This window comes from Lineus longissimus, chromosome 13 (assembly GCF_910592395.1).
Source record: "Lineus longissimus chromosome 13, tnLinLong1.2, whole genome shotgun sequence".
NCBI lineage: Eukaryota > Metazoa > Nemertea > Pilidiophora > Heteronemertea > Lineidae > Lineus > Lineus longissimus.
The window spans coordinates 7685090-7706848 of NC_088320.1; the positions used below are offsets into that span (position 1 = coordinate 7685090).

General features: G+C 40.9%; 1 protein-coding gene across 4 annotated transcripts in view; it reads right to left on the bottom strand.

Moving 5' to 3' along the window:
* LOC135497863 (poly(rC)-binding protein 3-like) overlaps window positions 1–21759 on the bottom strand; it is a 210199-nt gene that overhangs the window by 159880 nt on the left and 28560 nt on the right. The gene's annotated exons all lie outside the window — the stretch shown is intronic.

Genomic DNA, 21759 nt, shown 5'->3' on the forward strand with positions numbered 1-21759 from the left:
GATTTGGTGTGATTTCTACATTGCTGGTCATAGCAGACATTACTGGATCTTGGACTTCCCTTCCTTGTCAATCACACCCATATTCCTGAAAAGGATTTAACCACTGGAGTCCAGCATTCGGAAGATCCTGACCTTGCTGCCATGGTGCACCTATTTGTGTCGCTGTGTCCTTGTGACCCTGAGACCCCCGGCTCCTGGCAGGTTCAACCATGCCGGACAGGTCTCAGGCAAGGGACCAGACCAAACTTGGATCCAAGAGTTGGTGATGAAGCTTCAAGGAGGCAGCCCCTCCACATCTACCAGGCAACTATGTGCCAACCACTCATTCCATCCATATAGAAAGTTCCAGAAATGTAACCAGAATTGTAGGTCTCTTGACACTTTTGATAGCTTAAAGAATCCTGTTGCAGTTAAGTAAATGAGTACAGTCCAAATCACAATTGTCATCCCTAAATTAGCATCATTGGTGCGTCATTGACGCGCTACCTAGTGCGTAGGTCGCGCATAATTTACGGGAAACAGAGCTATAAGCATATCACTGGCGCGTCGTTGGTGTGCAACTCAGCGCTTAACTCACACATACATTGCGCAGCAATTTGGACAGTAAGTACCCCAGCATTTCCAATTTGGACCATGTGTAGTAATGCAATGTACAGAAGCAGATGTCCAAACCAGATAAATCCACGGAACAGGCGCTGTTAGGTCAGTATCTGATGACGCTGATCAGCCTTTGCGATGTCACTCGCATATCACAGGACATCAAGTTCTTCCTTGATCAGAATTCTGATCTTTTCAATCTCCTGTCTTTAAAAGGTAACTCTGATAAGTTTTCTACCTCTTTGCAATCTTGTTGGCATCAACATTACTGTTGTTCATATGATGATGTTTAAAGTGATACTATGATGAGATTTACAACTTTGCGGAAATACGCCCGTTTTTAATTGTTGATCACAAATGTAAAGCTCAAATTTTCCATTTTTGATTAGATTTATTATAAAATTGCTGAATGTAAACCACCGCGACCGCGAAAATGTTCATGTTGTGACGTCATCAACGAAAACGGCATCGAAGCGAGCCGTCCGGGCGGGATTAAACCATCAATTTCTAGAAAATGTGCATTTCGATTCGAAAACCTTACCGATTTATGAGAAAGTGACATAGTCATTTGTCAAAAACAGCCAAAACATTATATGGTGAAATTTGACACGAGTTACCCTTTAACTCATCTATCCCCAAAATTTAAGTTCAGATTTGTAAACGTCAAATGAAATATTCAATACCACACAATAACAGCATTCAACCGTAGAGAAATATAATAATATCTAAGTATTCACATGATAAGACATCGCTTTTCTTATCCCCTTTGATCTGTAAATTAAAATCATTTGTACCTTTTTACGCAAGAAATAAATTCCTTTGACGAACAATGCATAACGATTCAAAGAGATATTATGCTGTGCACTGAAAAATATATATCATATCGACATTGTTTTGCGTCAGGGTATTGAAATTCACTGTTGCTATAGTTCTCCTTGAAGTTAATATCAAATTTGCTTCTGAAGGCCAAAAGCTCTTATTTTTGAGCGAGTGTAGCTCGGTGTTGTGTCTCAAGACATTAGTGCATCAGTTTACAAAAGCTTTCTCATCAAGATGGCGATGTACAATGATGTTGTAAGATTCATAATCGATGGGATATATGTCTGATGGCAATGTCCTGGTGGCCTGGTCCTCCTGGTGGCTTGCATTTCAACTTATCGCACACCTAGGACGGGGCAGAGGACAATACGATCATTCTTCTTATTGGAGGCCAGTTGCGAGATCAGACATGAACATCATCAGTCCGGAAGAAGCCATTTCGGAAAATGGTGAAACTGTATACAATCACCAGTAAATTCGAATCCAGGCAACAGATTGATTTCATTGTCTATAAAAGACCTGTATGACTGAAAGCAAAAGCCAGTATTTCTCTTGAACAGTAAAGGAAGATTTCTAACATCTTGAGGGTTAGCCATAGACACCACCATTTGGCTAGAACTTGAACTCCTGGTGCAATTAGAACTCCTTGATGAAGTGAATGCCAATTTTGAGGGTTGGAGCCTGTTCTCTGGCAAACAAATCACTGGGTGATATGAATAAAGACTAGCAAATGCTTTTATCTAAATCTCAATGTACATTTACACTAGGCCTTCCTGTACAAAACCGGAGTAAAAGCATTTGCTAGTCTTTATTCATATCACCCACTGACTCCCACCCTTGAAATTGAGATTCACTTCACCTTGAAGGAGTTCCATTGCTTTAGGATTTCAAGTTCTGGCCAAAATGGTAGTGCCTATGGTCAACCCTCACTGAGATCAAATATTGTCATATCCAACACAACAACACCATCTTATTAACATATCTGAGCGCTCCATTCACGACCAATCCCCACACCAATCACCTTATGAACTCCTCCACCACAAAGTGTCTCCGTGCCGACCACCTCCTGTATATTTCTCCATCAGATCATAATCTTCCCGATCGCTTGTGTGCGCACCGTTGGTTTAGATGATTACCCGCTCGATATTGCCATTCTGGTCAGGTGATGTGGCAAAGGACGATCATTCCTAAGATCTCAACACTAATATATCAGAATAACAATGGCATTGCTGACTTGGTTGAGTTTGGACTTGGTTGAGTTTGACTCAGCCTCTTCATCTGTTCCTCACTGAGCCTCAAGATTGATTGAGCCTGTTCATCTAGTCATTACTGAGCCTCATCAATATCTACTACTGACTGAGCCTCAAGACAGACTGAGCCACTTAATCTAGTCATGACTGAGCCTCATCAATATATACTGCTGACTGAGCCTCAAGATAGACTGAGCCTGTTCCTCTAGTCATGACTGAGCAGCATATCTACTAATGACTGAGCCTCGAGATTCACTGAGCCTCTTAATCTAGTCATGACTGAGCCTTATCAATATATACTACTGACTGAGTCTCAAGACAGACTGAGCCTCTTAATCTAGTCATGACAGAGCCTCATCAATATCTACTACTGACTGAGCCTCAAGATAGACTGAGCCTCTTAATCTAGTCATGACTGAGCCTCATCACTATCTACTACTGACTGAGCGTCAAGATAGACTGAGCCTCTTAATCTAGTCATGACTGAGCCTCATCAATATCTACTACTGACTGAGCCTCAAGATTGACTGAGCCTCTTAATTTAGTCATGACTGAGCCTCATCACTATCTACTACTGTCTGAGCCTCAAGATAGACTGAGCCTCTTAATCTAGTCATGACTGAGCCTCATCAATATCTACTACTGACTGAGCCTCAAGATTGACTGAGCCTCATCACTATCTAGAGTATGTTGTTGACGGCATGCAGTAGTGTTATTCCTCCTTTAAGCTAGCATATCCTTTAATACTGGCTTAATTTCTTTCCATAGAATATGTAATACGGGTTTATGGGAAATCCTATTAAGAGACAATTAGTCTCTAATATACATCATGATAGTGAGGAATATTGGATTCCATGCTCGAATTGATTTCCTGTTAGCAAGCTAGGAAGAAATGTGACAAATGATGAAACACAATACTAAATCACAATCATGGTTGACAAGGAGCATATTGGATTCTTCGAATTCATGAAATGCTGTAACTCATAAACTTTAAAATTTCAATTTTGATATAATTGGTGATAGTTATTGAAGAAAGTGCCTTTTTCATTTCTGAATTTGAGAAGACTGACGACATGATTCATTATTTATCAAGGCATTTGCAACAGAAGCAAGACAAATTTAAGTTTGATTAGCTCTGTCTAGATAAATGAAATGGCCACGGGCCACGTGCTCACCTGTGATCAATGGCAGGAATATGGTTATGGGTATGGTTAGAGAATGACATTGGAAATTAGGTCAAGGTCATAATCTTCACCCACTACATTAAGCTTGATCAGATTAATCAATGATATACATTCGAAGATAACACATTGAATGTTTCTTGGGATATGACCCACATTTGATTTGATCAACTTGACCTATTTACACAAGAAAAGTAGGTCACATTGACCTTAATCTTTGTTAACATGAAGAGATGCCTTATATGTGTTGACATATCAAATTTGAAGAGTCTAGAACAAATAATGTCAAATGTGTGCCATGATGTAAAATGTATTTTATCACCTTGACTTATTAACACCAGAAAAGTAGGTCACATTGACAGAAAAGTAGGTCACATTGACCTCAATCTTTGTTGACATGAAGAGATGCCTTATATGTGTTGACATATCAAATTTGAAGAGTCCAGAGAACAAATAAGGACAAACGTGTGCCTTGGTGTAAAACGAAGTCATAGAAAAGCTCAAATTGTCATCCTAAAACTTTGCACCCACCAGAGAAAAATCCCCTGACGAATAATCATAACTTTGCATTTACTATCAAAGCAGCAGCTGCAATACTGAATCTGCAGAAATTAAAATCAGGATGTTGCATTGAAACAGGCAAATTGCAACACGAGAGCAGAGAATATTGCATTTATAATTTGATTGGCAAAAAGTCACGAAAACATTCGGTACTTTTTCTGCGGCAGTGAAGCGCGAGGCAATAAAATAAGCGTTCAGTTGTTGGTAAGAACTGCATCAATCGTGGAAAATGACGAGAGGATATTGCCTGGCAAGAAAAACACCATCAAAATAGATGAGCTCCGTACAACGAGAGGATTGATGGTAAAATATGGAAACTGCTCTAAGAAACAGAGCGATGTGAGGCTGGATTTGAGGGGATTTTGATTAAATTGACATGTCTACATTACTGTAAAGCACTAAACTTCTGTGCCTCTCTGAAAAAAATGTTGAAAAAATTTATTTTCTCCTGTTCTGATTTTAACAGATGACAATTTTTTTTCAATATTTTTTACAAAAGTTAGGTTATTCTCAAAATGATAAAAAGATAAAACACACTTAATATTTTGGTGGTCTGCAATGCTGTTGGCCTGGTGAACAATTCTCAGGGCAGCATCTTGTTTAGAGAAATCACATCCGAGCAATGGGCTGAGAAATATTTCAACTCAAGAATGAAAGGTAACACATGATGCAAATAGTCCCAATGTGGTCTTGTCTAAGGGTTGACAATAGGCCCAACCATTTTAACTAAAACTTGAATCCTGAAACAAATAGAACTCTTATAAAACGAAGCGAATGCCAATGTCAATGGTGGGGCCACTTCTTTCTTTTCCAGAGAACAGACTTCCCACCCTTGAACATGGCATTCACTTCATTTTGAAGGAGTTCTAATTGCTTTTGGATTTCAAGTTCCAGCCAAAATGGCGTTATCTATGGTCAACCCTTTCAGCCACGTCAATAAGACGTCCGGTCCTGCAACATGTATCCACTCTGTTCTTGAGACGTAATCGGCAAACTTTCCAGGATATTCCCAGTGACATGCATGTCTACATCAGCGTACAGGCTATCAGAAACGAAAACCGATCACAACCTGACAACACCCTGATCAAATCGTTGGGAATCTGAACAGTATCTTTTGAGAAACTGTCTTGGGTGTCTGCAGCGGCGATTGGATTGTTCAGGGCCATGAGACAGCCGATATGTCACATTAGCAAACATGACGATCGATGGAGGGCGGATCGGGCCAGATTAAAAGCTCAAGGAGGAAACAGAGTTCAAACCTCTTTGGGCTGCAGCCAACATTGGCCAAGACATTCTATCAGGCGAATCCTTCCTTAGTGTTTGCTCTGCACTTAGAGGTGTTCCTCCTCCAAGGCCGATGAGCATTTTTGTGTGCCACTACGGTTAGGTCGATGAAGTATAATATGTAATCAGGGGACGAATCCGGCAGTCTGAAGAAGGGAGGACACCCCCCCCTTTCAGGACAAGTGCTTTTTCGGGTCAATTTAACCAAGATTTCTGGTCATCTTTCATATAAGGGTGGGGCAGAGCACCCAGCTTTCCACAACATCTCTGGATCCACAACTGGAGCTATTCTACGCTCCGACATGGAGCTTAATATAACCTGCAAAAATACACTCATGCAATGTATTCCCTGATGGTGTCTATTTCAACGCGGAGAACCCGCTGCAGATGGAGATGGATGACCTCAGCACCAGTATGCTCCTCACGGTCCACTCCTGGTCAAGATGTGACTAATCCTGATGCACTGCCTTTGCCGGCTCCATCCCGCTGGGGTAGTTAGCCAAGCATCATTCACTAGCTGGTCCATTCCTCAAAGTACTCACAACAACCATCAAGGCTGACCTAACTGACAGAGTCATTTTCTTCACCCAATAACTGCACCGCAGAAAGTACTACTTTGACTAGGAAGGACTTTCATATGGACAGGACACATGCTCCAGATCCTTCACTCTAACATTCAACTTTTCCTTTCTGTAATTTGCACCAGTCGTTTTTATTGCATCTTTCACTGGTATGAAATGTCACTTTTACAAAGCATCAATAAGCATATTTTCTCTATTTGATTCGCTCTAAATGGCAGATTAAAGAGTAGCATATGAGGCACATGGCCCCCTTTTCGTCAGAGAGTTTCCCTTTTTCAGGGTACCTCTCCAAAAGAAGTATAGAGCTATTTCTAATTTCTACCCTCCGATGCCCTGAAAATGGATACCAGGCACTTGAATAAATTTCCATTATTTCCAGGAGAGTGCCCCAAAACCATCCGTTTCTTCAAGATTGAACCTCCTGTGCTTTCTGGGTGGTGCTCTAACCCTTTCTCAATTTTCTAATCCCACCACTGTCCCCTACCACGTCTAAGGAAGATACTAGTTAACATATCGCAACTTACTACCTCAAACTGGCTATTCTATTTCTCTTTTTCTGCATCTGAACTGAATATTCTTGAAAAAGAAGAATTTACGATGATAAAGATCACAACTACATGTACATGCCGAACTAAAAGAAAAAGAAAATGCAATAAAAATTTTGTAAAGATCTGAAGAAACCAAGATACTGACTTTAAAAGCTCCTTTCGAAACCCTGTGGGAAACGGCCTGGCTGTGCCGTATTCCACTCTGAATCTCACTGACATACATCAATAGATTATCGGTGATATTATGAGTCGAGGTACAAGCTCTGCCCCGAAACCATATTAAATAAAATGTCAATGAAATTCCGATGTACCGCCAATGATTATAATAAAATTCTATCATCTGTCACGCCACTACGCCAAACACCGAGAGGCCGGGTATTATCTGGGCAATTTCCAATATTGGCCAATGAAAAAGATGCGCCGGCTCGTGTATCTAACCGAAGAATTCGATATCACATCGTTATCGTTAACGCACTGTTGTCATCGTCGGTCGGCCAGATCAATAACAAAGGTGATGAAGACGCTGCCATCTTCTCGCGGCTCAGCATCACAAGATGGGCTCTTGCTTGGTCTCGAGCTGCTTTTAAATTGCTCTTTTGTTTACCCGGAACACTATTTCTGAGCACAGAGCACCGAGCCCCAAGCCTCTTATATAGATGAGCAATCAATCAGGACCGAGATTACAGCTGCTCTGGTACCAAACTAATAATATTAGTCTCTCATATCCTGTTGTTTTGTGCTCTCAGTTTTGTTTAAGGAATTTCAACATGTCCATGCAATAATGAGCTACATAGTGGTCTGTGGTAGTCCAATCAAGACCACATAGGTGGAATGAAAATCAAACCACAACCGGAGATACTAGATGAAGGTTTTGGGGTCCTTGAGGGTTACATATTTTGAAGTCCTTGGTTGCGACACCAAGGAACACTGCGTTTAAACTGATGCTCAACATACTGACTTATCCCAGCCCTTTAAGGCTTTTTCTGCATGCCAGGGCCATATCTAGCTTCTTGGTCCTGTGGGGGTCGGGTTAACACCTCATTTTGGTGCCCCAATCTGCATAAAAAACACATTTTTCCAAGGCCTATGGGAGCAGTTGGCCCCCTGCCATCCCCTACCCCCCCCCCAAAAATCGGCCCTGCATGAACTGCCTGTTATTGTGCAAATTGCAACCATGATATCTATATTCAGTCACCCTGTCTCGCCTCACAAACTTCTCCAGTTTAAATATCTTAATCTTTAAAATAAAGCAACTTTTTAAAAAGAACAAAATCGATGAAATATACCTCAGGTAAAAGAATGTGACAGAAAAAATAGAAAAGAATATAAAAACTGTCAAAAGCCATAAAACCAGACTTATAATATTGTCAATTATACGTGATCATGATTGGCTTTTTTGCCGTCTCATCTCTCGCTAACATCAACGCTAGCCTCGGGCCACGTCATAATTGATTCATTACAAGGCATCGATCGTAAGTATATCTGCGGGATATTTCAATGAATATAACATCGTAATAATAGACTTTAGATATTAGCGGTCATGATTTATCCAATAATTCCCTATATAATTCGTTTCATCGAAAGAAATCTGAATCACCCGTGCTAAGATTATCAATCCTGAAGAAAATACATAGGCGAATCTGTTCAAATTGACGTGAAACGCACCGGGTCTGATTCGATTTCCGAGGGGCTTCTTGGTCTGATCTGAAAGCGCATTTACCTCTCGATAAGTTGTCAGCGGGTGTCTGAGTGGTGTCTCACCATGGCAAGGTACGATGTTTATCGAATAACGACATAAAAGAGAAGGCTCTTGTACATGTAGTGTGAATTCCTTTATCAAATATCATGACTTCATCGACTTTATGGCGAGATACAAACTGATCGAAAGAGGACAGAAGGCTCTTACAGAGTGAACTTTTTTACCACATGTCAAAACCTCATGGGGGTTTTGCGAAAATCCGTCTCACTATTTCTCACGAGACAAAAGAGTGGTGGAAAGTCATACCAAGCCCTGGATTATTTGATGCTAGGATGACAACCACTAAAAGTTCAAACTTGGCAAAACTCATTTTATTCGAAGATTTCTATTGGAGTTTTTTGCTGTAGCCAAGCCTGCAATCCAGCCATGTGATATTTTCAAGGTTGTATCACAAAAGTTGTATCACTTCGTGACATAGAACATCTCGGTGACGTCATGGTCATTGTTTTGATGGCTCAATGGTAATGGCTGTTTTCCTGGTTAGGCAGCCATTCTCCCAGGGCTCGAGCAGCACCATCCAGGGCAGGCTGCTCGGTCAGTTGGAAGGCCTGATAAGATTCTCGGCAATCTGGAGAATTGATTGATCACTGTTTGTATCGAGATCCTACAAAGTGATTTTAGGACTGAATCAAACAAGGCCTAGGCACCGTCGGAGTCTGATACACCACATCAGTTGTCGTCATTACATATTCTAATCAAGCATTTTATGGCCAGAACTGTGATGGATTGCTTACTAAAGTTTCTCTACAGCATCAATATGAGATAGCAAATGATATATAGCTGGCTGAAAAAACATGTATAGTCAGAATAGCTAATGCTGTCATGTACTAAATCTTCATGCCTCAACATTTTGATATTCGAGAAAAAAACATTATTTTGAATGTTCACGATTTTAATTTTGGCGGATTACGAGATTTCTTCAAAATTTTCCAATCAAAAGTAAATGTCTGCGATTTTATTGAGGTTGTTTGTGTAATCTGCAAAAATATATAACCTGCTTTTTATGGGTGTGGTCCATGAAACAATATTCTATCTATGATCTATGATGATGGTGATGATACAGTATCAAGATTATGTCGCCTAGTTCCACACAGTATCAAGACTGCACCTGAGACATCGGGACAGAGTGCACTTTTATTACAAACAGATAATTTTGATTACCAATTAAAATAGCTTAATGGCAACTATCACAAAACTAACTGCCTATTCTTAAGAAATCCCAATACGGTTGTTTTCTTCAAATCCTGTTGAATTCATTGACGGTATTGTGATAATGGATTATAAATGAGCACGTCCTTGAAAGTAGCAGCTTAAAGAGATTAATGTAACCGTAGAGAACAGCTAATGGAAAACATCACGACGTAAGAAAGCGAGACGCTGTCGTTTACGATTCATGACTGCCAAGATGGCCGTCGCTTGGCGCTGGATCAATACCTTGAGATAATAAAGCTCCGTTGCCCACGGTCGATACACTAAGTTAGGAAGGTGAGATGCGTGCTTACATGAGACATTTGTCTTGCTGGCTTGCAGGAGTCTTCATGGTCAGAGGTCATGACATGTGGCTTTGATAGGTGAAATTGAAATTTGCAGGCGAAACAAAACATAAGACAAGGTGGTGAAGCCATTCATCATAAAATCAGGACCTGGTTTCTTAAGCACTAAACCGCTCGATACACTAAGTTAGGAAGGTGAAATGCGTGCTTACATGAGACATTTGTCTTGGTGGCGTGCAGGAGTCTTCATGGTCAGAGGTCATGACATGTGGCTTTGATAGGTGAAATTGAAATTTGCAGGCGAAACAAAACATAAGACAAGGTGGTGAAGCCATTCATCATAAAATCAGGACCTGGTTTCTTAAGCACTAAACCGCTCGATACACTAAGTTAGGAAGGTGAAATGCGTGCTTACATGAGACATTTGTCTTGGTGGCGTGCAGGAGTCTTCATGGTCAGAGGTCATGCCATGACATGTGGCTTTGATAGGTGAAATTGAAATTTGCAGGCGAAACAAAACATAAGGCAAGGTGGTGAAGCCCTTCATCATAAAATCAGGACCTGGTTTCTTAAGCACTAAACCGCTCGATACACTAAGTTAGGAAGGTGAAATGTGTGCTTACATGAGACATTGTCTTGCTGACGTGCAGGCGTCTTCATGGTCAGAGGTCATGACATGCGGCTTTGATAGGTAAAATTGAAATTTGCAGGCAAAACAAGACATAAGGCAAGGTGATGAAGCCATTCATCATAAAATCAGGACCTGGTTTCTTAAGCACTAAACCGCTCGATACACTAAGTTAGGAAGGTGAAATGTGTGCTTACATGAGACATTTGTCTTGGTGGCCTGCAGGAGTCTTCATGGTCAGAGGTCATGACATGTGGCTTTGATAGGCGAAATTGAAATTTGCAGGCAAAACCAGACATAAGGCAAGGTGGTGAAGCCATTCATCATAAAATCAGGACCTGGTTTCTTAACCCTTAAAGCGCCGAATTAACAAAATCATATTACCCCTGAGCGCCGAATTAACCGAGCATTTTTGAAAATGATTAATAACAACGTTATTTTTGTTACAAACACTATGGAATGTACTGATGATTTTATACAAATGGTAATTCCCGTCGATTTTTGTGACATTTCCCGCCAAAATTTACTAATTAGGGGTTAATTAGTGCAAATACCCATAATCAACAAAAATATGGCCAGAACATACCTCCATCAGCTTTTTATACCTCCCTTGGTATTTTAATATGAAGTCTGGGTCTAAATACATCGTTTCCATCCGATTCCTGGTCGAAGCATCCGTCTAATTAGTCGTAGCAGCGCTAATTACTCCTGATGACGTCATTCCCGCGAAAATGGGGCTTCAAGTTTTTGATAAAATACTCAAAAGCTTGTATAGAAACTTGAAATTTGTTCGATGCCATTTTGTGCTAAGCATCACTGTCGAAGTACCAAAGAGCGTACATGCACACTCACTGCCATCTCTTAGCAGACAGGTGGAACTAAATGTCTGCTGTCGACGATCGTCGCCTCTGGCGCTTTCCCCCTTATGTCGACGATCGTCGCCTCTGGCGGTTTAAGGGTTAAGCACTAAACCGCTCGTTTGCTGGGGGAGGGGTGGGGTTTCACAGGCGGATACTACTACAAACTTCTCATTCAATACTTTTGAGTGTACCAAGAAGTCTGACTGAGGTCATAAAGCGTCGGGCATACAGGCTAAAATACAATACCTGCGATTATAATTGCTGCTATGCGCAACAAAAGTATCTCTTGTCTGCAGGTGAAACTATTATCGCTGGGTTTGACATTGACTCGTATGTGACCTGTGAATGCAAAATGAGGCCAAAGTCTGCCACTAAACAGCAGAGGGTGGAAAACCCTCCTGCAAACTTGAAAATGTCAGCACTTAGCATGCTATCGAGACTTTATTGCAGTTGAATGTTGAGACGAAGCCTAATGAACTGGATAAAACAAAGTAATGAGAACAGCCCTTTCTGTCTTTTTCCCCAAAGGTTTTGAAAGAACAAGAGTTGCTAGCCAGCCATGGCATGTAGATGTATTCTAAACTTTGCAGCAAAATAAATCGAGTTGAGAGCATCAACAAGGACATTATTAGCTCTCCATAAACAATATTGGGTGATTGTAGTGTAAGTAGGAGGAAACCGGAGACCCCGGAGGAGACATTTACGTTCGAATAGAGTCTCCCTGTCTATCACATGTGTACCAGGACCAACCAGGAAGCAAACATGGGACCTCAGAGGTGACACGCGCTGATGTTTTCACTCCCACAGCCCTTGGCAGTGAAAGAGTTAATATCAAAGGTTAATATGATATCGTTCCCTTCCTCTGTTTATTACTAAAGCGTCCGCCCCTGCTGTGCACATCCTACTGTCACCGCAGACAACAGGATGCCTCCACGGTAATTGTATCTTGGAAGAACAAAGCAATGGTGCGGCCGGCAGGCACAACCTGGTCGTAATCGGAGAAGTGGTGTGCAAGCTTTCTCTCAGAACATTTCTTTAAAGGGTAACTCATGAAATTCTCATTGATGAGAATGCTTTTTAGTGAAAACTAATGCAATTGGGCAGAGGAATGCATGGGTTTAAAACCCTGCTCTGTTCATTCAACACATTTTGAAAATTGAAACTCGATTTTCCAAATTTCTAAATGTGTGATGCTTAATTTTAGCAAATTTGCTATTTGATACCTGAGCCACAAGAAAATACAACGAACGATGGCCCAGGCCTTGCCATTGATGAGAATGCTCTTCAATGCAAAAAGGTACTATCAGGAAAGTAGGGCATTATCAGGTTTAAAAGAATTTACATTTTGGAACTTTATCAACCGGTCTTAGATAGGTGAAGCTAGAGTACGTGATTATACTGTTCTCTGATTTGATTTGTTCATTGCCAGCTTCATTTAAAAGCCACAAAGCCACTTTATCATTCATCATTAGCGCAACACAAACCAGGGGGAGTGACAACAATTGCCAGGACGGCAAAAAAGCAGTGTGAAATGCATTAATTTTGCACATCATTACACAATCACAATAGTATGATTGTAATGCAGTAATTTGTAGCAAATGGAGGGTGTGTGCATGCATGACAGCTTGTCCATTAATATTGTATGTGCGCATGATTAATGCAATTCATCTTGTTGCTCGAGGGAACAAACATTGGTCTGTAATCCAGGAATCACCTGACACTGATAAGCATCATTTACAACAATTGATGGAGTCTGACACTGAGTCAACTTGAATCAAAAAGGTCTAGGATTATTACCCTCTACATGTATAGAGTCTTTCATCACAAACATGAAAGTAAGATGGTTAAGCTGGGCAATGAATGTTGTATGTATATTCAAATTTTAGGAATAAGTTATAATTTTAATCTAACATTTACGAAATTCAATGACACTTGTACTTGAATATGAAACAATGAAAAACAGCATAAGGAATCACTGCTTCAAACCCTAACAAAATGATAACAGAACATTTTTTTAATAAAGATTTAAACCTTGTACGGAATGCACATTGCATTAGCATTGCAGAACTTGCGAGGAACGCTAGCCTGTAGCACAATGGAGATGTAGCATATATTGTACTGCTTGATCTATTGACAATTTTTTAGAGAAAAGTGCTCTAAATCTCCTCCATCAACGGAATGCATAGAAAACCTGAGCTGTTCAACACAATAGGCTATGATCTCATATTGCGCGAGTTGAAGACATGAACTTCCTGCGCTCTGTACTGGCAGTACGGCGCTAATAAACTGCTGTCTATGTCGATTTCAACATTCAGGGTCGGCTTCAATGGCTAGGACGATTCAATGGCGAATCGATTATGAAATGTACAAGTAGCGTAGGACAACACAAAGGGACTGCCGGAACAAACTTGGTTGTGATGAAATCCATTTTTGGACAGATGGAAAAACATTTCACATTGAAAGTGCATGTAATGCAATAAATCAGTTTACTGTAAATCATGACATTTTTGCAAATTTTATTTTCAAAATTTTTCTGTGAACACACTCGCAACTGATCACCACCTTGAATACAGTCACAACTGCATTCATCACTTTGAACACAATCACAACTGCATTCACCACCTTGAACACAATCACAACTGCATTCACCACCTTGAACACAATCACAACTGCATTCACCACCTTGAACACACCCACAACTGCATTTATCACTCTGAACACAATCACAACTGCATTCATCACTTTGAACACAATCACAACTGCATTCACCACCTTGAACACACCCACAACTGCATTTATCACTCTGAACACAATCACAACTGCATTCATCACTTTGAACACAATCACAACTGCACTCACCACCTTGAACACAATCACAACTGCATTCACCACCCTGAACACACCCACAACTGCATTTATCACTCTGAACACAATCACAACTGCATTCACCACCTTGAACACTCTCGCAACAGCATTCATCACTTTGAACACAATCACAACTGCATTCATCACTTTGAACACAATCACAACTGCATTCATCACTTTGAACACAATCACAATTCACCATCAAACAAGCAGTATGAGAAATTTCCAGGAAACTGACGTATTCGAGAAACAAATCCTCAATGATACGAAACGACGACAATCGCGAAACGACCTGGAGCAATCAATATAGAACAACCATTCACCAGTGATGTCTTACATCCGAGACAGATGTCCAATAAGCTGTCATCATCTGGAGGCAAGCCCACGATCATCAAGGCACGGCACTCTCAACAAATCACGCAAAACAGAACATGGCGATGGAAGAGACAGCACGCTCAAATATTTGATCGTCGCCAACATCAAACACTACCAAATCCAGACATGAATCTGTGGAAAAGTTTCATCCCTAAAGAAACTTTTGATTAGTGCGCGATATGATATGCTCTTAAAGGGGCACACCATTCGTGTTTACTAGTGGCACAGGAAAATAGAAATGCTGTTATACACAATGGCGTAGTGCAGTTATTATTCATACGAATTTCCTGAAACTTGGCATCTACAGGGTGGCCCAGAATTATTTTCCCTTGCACAATAGAATTCTATTGTGTATCCATTGTGTGAGGGAAAATAATTCTGGACCACCCTGTATAGTACTAGTATAATCTGTAATGACATTAGTGAACATTATGTTCCGTTCGTATAATTGAAATATTCAAATTCAGTTACAAATTATCCATTTTTAATGAAAGGGACAGGCTTTAAAGTGTCCAAACTTGGATTTAAAATCAAAGAACAGCTGTTCGATAAATTGTCATCATCATGACCTGTCCCGATCACACACCACGCATCATCACAGTGCCAGTAAAATGTCTGCTGCAACGTGAAAAATCGATTGATTCATGTTTGGTCTATAGTCTCCAGGGGTTCATAAATATCTGCTGACTGGTGCCGTTGGATTCGTTGCGTAGGACGTGTAGAAAGTGATTGTCACAAAGACGGTTGGATTCGGCTTGAAATGAACGTCAGAAAACATGTGATGAGGAGACTAATTTTGACCACCATCTTGACCAAAACTCTGAAATCTTGAAGTAATTAAAACTCTTTCAAAAGGAAGTGAACGTCATTATCAAGGGTGGGAGTCCGTCCTTTCTTTTCCAGATGACAGACTCCCACCCTTGAAATTGGCCTTCACTTCATTTTGAAGGAGTGCCCATTGCTTTAGGATTTCAAGTTCCGGCCAAAATGGTGGTGCCTGTGGTCAACCCCTTAAACGATTCTAAACCAAATTGAATATAACAGATATTTTTTCACACCAAGTCAGACAGCTCACGTTACTGACTTTGCAATCCAATCTATTCTAGGCGAGGGAGATGTACTCTTTGCTATTTAGCAAAATCAGTTTATTTTCTATTTGTATATTTTTTAGTCAAATTTCTCCATAAAATATATTTTCTCTCGCAGAAAATTCGGTGAAGCTTAGATATTTATTGAAGAGTAAAACAAAAGTATTCGACAGAACTCATTTTTTGAATTACACCCCCTGACAAAAATAATAGGACTATTTATTTAGGAATCACATGTGTAGGTAGGTGTACCCCCATTTCGCCTACACCCATTTCGCCTACAGCCATTTCGCCTATTACCCATTTTGCCTACCCCCATTTTGCCTACACCCATTTCGCCTACACTCATTTTGCCTACACCCATTTCGCCTACACCCATTTCGCCTACACCCATTTCGCCTATTACCCATTTTGCCTACACCCATTTCGCCTACCCCCATTTCGCCTACACCCACTTCGCCTACACCCATTTCGCCTATTACCCATTTTGCCTACCCCCATTTCGCCTACACCCACTTCGCCTACACCCATTTCGCCTACACCCATTTCGCCTACACCCACTTCGCCTAGTCACCATTTCGTCTACTCACGATTTCGCCTTGTCACCATTACACCTAAGTACAATCAATCAAAACAAATGTCTCCCTTTCTGCAACATTGGCAAAAATGTGAATTGCGACAAAGTACAATCATGGTCAGCCCTCTTCAAAACCCCTCATGCCAAAAACATGTAAAGATCATGCAGCAGAAATGAAAGCGTTTATCCTGGCAATAATGGAAAGTCACCATTTGTATCTCGTATATCCATATGGATAGAATAAAAAAATCTCATTGTTCCAATCGACTCCGATATATAAACACATCAAACCGATAAACGTATCGCTCAAGGGCAGGTTGGGGGAAAAACTGGGCGTCTTTGTGGTTTAGTATTTTTCTCCATGATAACAGCGTGGTTTTATCGCATTAACGCTCCTGTATCCTGTTATACATGTATCAAGGCCATCTCCAGTTAAACGGAGGATCAAAAAAATCCTACAAACATGGTGTTTAACCCTTTGACTGCGGGTGACATGCATAACACGTCATGTACATGGTCCCATGACGTGCGAGTGACATGCATAGCACGTCGTGCCCCCTAAAATTCTAGTTCGCTAAAACACTAACACTAGTTTTACCCTACATGTAATAGAGTAGATCAGGGGCCAGACCAGGATCCAGATAGAAGGGGGCATGAACTGCATTTCTAATCAAAATTCCCAGTGTGTTTTAAAATTTCATAGTCAATTTAAAAGATTTCCAAGAATGGAGGGAGGCGTGTATCTGGTTGCCCACCCTTGGCGATGTAGATGGCGCTACTTTTGAATAGTTTTGAGCGTTCAGATAAAAGTAAGCTCGACTGTACAGTATTATTCATTATTATCATTTACAGTAAAACCTCTCTATTAAGGACACCCTTGGGACTGACAAGTGCTGTCCTGAATAGAGAGGTGAACTTGAATGGGACCAAAACTAGTGTCCTTAATAGAGAGGTGTCCGCTAAGGGAGGTTCCACTGTATTATTTAGTTTCCTATGTTAGCACAAGAGGGCGCCGACCAAAAAAAGTCTGCCACAGTAAAAGAGTACAACAACCTTTTTTAAAGTACAAATATCCTCTTTTTAAACACACGTCTACGACGAATAATAGAATACTTGCGGGCTCTCCCCCCTGTAGATCTTGCCACTTACAAACTACATTAGTCTCCTTGGTTTGCTTTCTGAAGAAGCCATTAGATTCTGTCATCCAAATGGAAACAATGAGTGGTAAGGTATCCTCCATAAACATCATTGTGTTTCGCAATCTTGACAATGAAAGGGGGCTAAAGGGTTCGGTAGGACTGTCCTTTCAGGTAAATTTTGGTCCATTAGTGTACCTGGATACTAGGCAGTTTTAACCCTCAACTGCGAAATATTTTTTTAAACCTGTTTTTAAGACTGTAGCTCGAAACTGCCACAGTGATCTACTACCTGCACTGGCAGCAAGAAGCAGTTTTTGATTATTCTGGACATCATCACTGAGGGGAGGAAAGGACAATCCAAGATGAAATCAATCAGCCCTCTGGTCTCCAGCTATAAGTCACTGGAAACCATTGGCAGACAAACAATGACTATTTAACTGGAAGCCATAGGCCTACCAACAGTGAATATAAACCATGAATCAAATCTTAGAGCAGCCACCAGCACTTTTATATGTCATGAATGGCTGTTTTATTTCAACAAACAAGGACCAATAAAAGTCGGCAATAAATCAACGCAGACCAGCAGTAAGAATATTGTGGCTTCAAAATCATACTTTGCCCACGCGTTTTTCATACAAATCAACTGCCATGAATAATTCTATGGGTGGAGAAGTGGACAATGTTTTCAAAATAACAGTACTTCATGTCACTTAAACCTATTCAACTGCTAAAAGTGGGCAATCCTTTTGTTGATAGTGTTTATGCCAACAGGAATCAAAAGTACTAAAACCGATAATTCAATCTTTTCAAGTATCATTGGGTGTCTTTGAGAGCTATTCAACCAACTGGCACAATCCATTGTTAATTCAAACAGACTTGAATCATATCATTCAAATGAAAGAACAACACCCCGCGTTTGTAATTTCATCTCTAAGGCTGGGTTTGACTCTAACCTGAGGACTCTCAAAATCTTTCAGGCATAGCGATTCCATGTGATTTGTGCATTAGGCCCAAAGAGACCACCTGGCCCCACAATGCCTCCTTCAGTCCTGTTGCATAGTTCAGTCATGTGTCCAAGCTGATAAGTTACCTTGCAAGTTCTCTTAGGCTGCAGCCACCAGAGACCACACAGCCCCATCATGCCGTCTTGCCATCCTGTTGCAAGCTCTCTTAGGCTGTTGCCACCAGGACCACCCGGCCCCACCATGTCTTCTTGTTGTCCTGTTGCAAGCTCTCTTAGGCTGCAGTCTCCAGAGACCACCCCGCCCCACCATGTCTTCTTGCCGTCCTTTTGCAAGCTTTCTTAGGCTGCAGTCTCCAGAGACCACCCCGCCCCACCATGTCTTCTTGCCGTCTTGTTGCAAGCTCTCTTAGGCTGCAGCCTCCAGAGATCGCCCCACCATGTCTTCTTGCCGTCCTTTTGCAAGCTCTCTTAGGCTGCTGGATAGGTTTACTGGATAAATGAGGTAACAGACTGAACTACTTTTTTTTTAATTCAAGAAATGATCGTTTTCTAGTATTTTCCTGAATTTGGCAAATCCAGTAGGCCAGTAACTTCGAGGTGATTGCCCCTCCATCCGGGGTGGATATACAAGAAGAAGGTTAAGTAGTAGTCACTACTATGGCGTAACTCAAGGAAACAACATTATTCACCCTAACAGACCACATCAGAAGATTGGCAGAAGAATATCAAGAAGGGTGAAATATATTCCTTATGATACACATGAAGAAATCATTGCGATCAGTGATGAGTAATCGGGTCTTACGTAAGAGTGGCTAGAGCAGGAATGCTCATCAATACGTATCCTGGCCGGATGACTAGCTACCATACCTGTGATTGATAGGGCTGCAGGAAGGTCAGCTGGAGGGTGAATTACTCACTCACGGGTGGTGTACATACATCAATTCTTCAAGATCCCGTTCACATTTCAGTGCAACCGGACTCCCTCCTAAGTCTTTCAGCCAACTTTAACTGCTGGTCACACTAACCAAATCCACTTAGTCAACTTGACTTTCATTCCCCAAGGAACCCGACCCCTGAACCTAAACAACCTTTTCCAATAATTTCAAGAGCATTGTAAACGTTTGCCCAGAACCTAATTCGTTTGGAAATGAAACCCCGAGTTTTGGAGAGATTCGGTTTCTCACTTGTGTACCAAGTATCTGGAGTGAGCCGCAAGTGGAGGCAAGAGTCCTTCTGTTTGTTTGTTGGTAAATACTAACGATAGCAAAGTTTTATGTTGGCAGCAAAATAATGGAAGTGATGAAATGGTCGCCAGCCACTGGAGTTTGTTTAGGCTCTGGTTGCATAAGTTCTCTCTCTGTTGGAGTAGCCATAATGGTATTGTAAACTAGCAAAGGGGATATGTTCGGATTGCTGTATTGGGCAGCTGACAGGAAACTCATGCATTATTTCTCTTGAGCAGTTTGAAAGGGAGATATTCTGGCCAAAGATCACTATCCTGACCACAAAACTCTGAAGATGAAGAGGAAAGGGACATTGCCCACACAATGCTAGTAACTAGAGTTCGTCAGGGCCATCATGATCTACACAGAGACATGGATAGTCTGCAATGTACTCTCTTTTACTGGCTTATGACACTTGCTTCAAATCTGAAAATACTTGAATTCCTTGTCTTCTATCAGATCACCGAATGTTTGAAATTTTGTGCTGTACAATTGTGATTTTGATGCAAGTTTTTAGCATTTTCTGTGGGTAAGCGAGATGACCTTGAGGTTAGGGATGACATTTCCCGGAAATCCTTCCTCAAAACCGAGCTGATCGAAAGAATTTCCTTGGGAGATGCGGTGCGGATTCTCCACAGTGAGATGGTTAGGCAGGAATTATACAAATGCCACATAACTGTATATCTGAACCTTAAACTTACTGTTTTAAAGTACAAATGTATTGCTTTTCAAAACAGCTGGCCATTCACTTAGGTGCACAGACAGATAATTAACACACAATATATTGTTGACTATACCACGCAAGTAAGATGGTATATAGACAAACAGCTCTTGCAATCGGTAAGAGAAGTGGATAATGATGAGTGAAGTGAATCTCCACTTTGATAGGGCACACACAGGGTGGATCCAAAAAACTTAGCAAGGCTGTGGATTGTTGGTTCCAATCAAAATTTATTGTCAATATGTGCGATTTTTCCAAATGAAGGGGTCACTGCAAGAACCTGGTAACAGTCTTCTTCTTCCTCTTCTTCAGTGTTTGCTCTGCACTTGGAGGTGTGATTCTCCAGAGAGTCTCGTCAAAGGTGGGATGAGCGCTTTTGCGTGTCACTACGGTTAGATGCCAATTTGGTTTATTGGCCTAATGATGCCATCTTTGGCCAGAGGTGGGGTCAACGCAAGCTACTCATGTTTCTCACTTGGTGGTGTCCTTTTCTTGCCCTGGCCTAGACACCAGATACAAGGAACCTTGGTTTTATGTCTCATTGTAAGGAATGACCTGACAACCAATACTTTAGTATACTCGAGAAAAACTCTATTTGCAATCATTTTTTTGCTTTTCTTACTGATTTTCACCTGAATGCAAACACCACATAATTTGCTCAAACATCACTGCTCAAACCATTCAGAAACTGCTTCATCACTGAGATTTATAGTGTATCTGGATATCGCCAGGGCCTTTTAGAATATCTCATCTTTTGCCTTTGAGGAAAGCAAAAGTGAAAGCGAAAACGTCACTATAATCATGCTCTATGATAATGCTGTGCATACAGTCCACTTTGTTTTCGATAGATTGTGGATTTAGAATGGCAAAATTACTGTCAATTTGGAAATCCCTTTAATTTAGTTTAAATGTTTTTGGAATGGCTTTTAGTGGCTCCTCTACCTGAACTCTTCACATGTGGTCTGACACACCTCTAAAATTATTAGCTTCTATTTTGTTGCAGTCATTAAATCATTGAAAACGTCTATATAATTGTAGCTCTGAGTATCAGAAAGAGAATGCGCATCACTGTAAATCACTGTACTACAACATGTGAGGATGCCCATAAACCAGGGTTTAAAGGTACCGCCGAGCGGAAAAAACCACGAAAGTAAAACAAATTAAGTTGTTGCGACCTGCAAAATTCCCCTTACCTAACGACTGTACAGTAGAACCTCTCTATTAAGGACACCAACTGAACTAACCA